Here is a 1624-nt window from a genome sequence, read left to right on the forward strand (position 1 = left end):
GAATTTTTGTTTTCATTTTTCACTTTTTGTTACTCTCTATTTAATTGATACTGTCACATCCATATTTCTTTGATAAACATATTTTATTTATCCTATTCTGCAGAAGATGTTTCCTCTCTGCATCTTTACTGTGTTGAAATTCAGATGGACCAATTCTTTCACTAATTCTTTCCTGGAACTACAAACTTGTGGAGACACCTTCACTTTTGCCTTCCTCAAACAGCTCTCATTTAGTATTATGTGCCAGCACATAATGATCTACCTCATTTTCACGCCAACCCAAACCTTGATGGAAACTCCACCACAGAAGTTGATGTCATCTCATGACCAGTCAGAAAAAAAAATTCAACCCATGGTTGCTAATTTACATTTCTCAAATTCACTAATTCCGTCAACCAAGTTCCATCAATCACCATCATCTGCTGTCCCTTAATTCAATTATAATGTCAGATTTAAGGTCTTTGTGTGACTGAACGGGCCAAATCTTGACCTGCAGATCTTGAGGCTCAAGCCTCAAGATGGCCCACAAGATATTAGGACCTGAGGGACAGCATTTGCTTCCTTTCCTCCTCTGCTGCTACTCTGCCTCATTGTTAAGACGTAGTGACTCAAAGTGTGATGCAGCTGGATGGACAAGTCCTTGCCGTAAGCTGCTCCAAGTTATGAATGTCAATGCTGCTGCACTTCAAGGAGAGCTCAAGTGATTTTGTCGCAATTTCTTTGTCCTTCCCTGGAACATTGACCATTCGAGAGTTGAGAAACAGGATCTGGCGGCAGAGACATTCTTCAGTCATTGGATACCGAGTCCAGTCCATTCCAGTTTTGCTGGAATTTTGCCATGATGCTCCTGGAACTAAGTTCCAGGTTGACATGAAGATTTGTTTGATAATCTTCCAACTTTCTCCAGAGGATATGGTGGAAGCATTGCAGATGGAATTTCTTGAGCACGTCATTTGATTTGATTTATTGTTGTCACATGTACCTAAGTGAAAAGTTTTGTTTTGTGTGCAGTACAAGCAGATCACAACATACAAAGATCACAGGGTGATTGAACAAAGTGAGGAATACAGTATTTGAGTGTGTCACTGATCCATAGCCCAGATCTCAACACAGGATGGGAGGGTGTAGATGACAATTTGTTCAGTACACTACGACCTTTGTTGACCTGTCTTTGTTGCCAAATAATTAATGCCATAGTGTGTAAAAATCTGAGCTGGCCCAGTTTATTGCATGTTAGATTTCTTTGTCAATTATGACCTTTTGAGAGAGGTGTCAAAGGAGGGTTGGAAATTGCTCAACATATTCCAGAATCGCTTCTTGAAGAGATTTGGGTCAGAAGTCACACAACACCAGGTTATAGTCCAACAGGTTTATTTGAAATCACAAGCTTTCAAGCACTACCCCTTTGTTAGGTGAAGTCTCTAAGCTCCAGCAATTATGCTCCGAAAGCTTGTGATTTCAAATAAGCCTGTTGGACTCTAACCTGGTGTTGTGTGACTTCTAACATTGTCCACCCCAGTCCAACACCAGCACCTCGACATTATGAAGAGATATAGGTGATGGAATATTTAGCTGCTTGTGTTTTTGAGTCAGTGAGGACCAGTAAGTGACCATTGATTTACAG

The sequence above is a fragment of the Chiloscyllium plagiosum genome, unplaced genomic scaffold, assembly GCF_037043375.1.
Source record: "Chiloscyllium plagiosum isolate Xiang-an unplaced genomic scaffold, Cpla_swu_hap1 HiC_scaffold_39, whole genome shotgun sequence".
Classification (NCBI taxonomy): Eukaryota; Metazoa; Chordata; class Chondrichthyes; order Orectolobiformes; family Hemiscylliidae; genus Chiloscyllium; species Chiloscyllium plagiosum.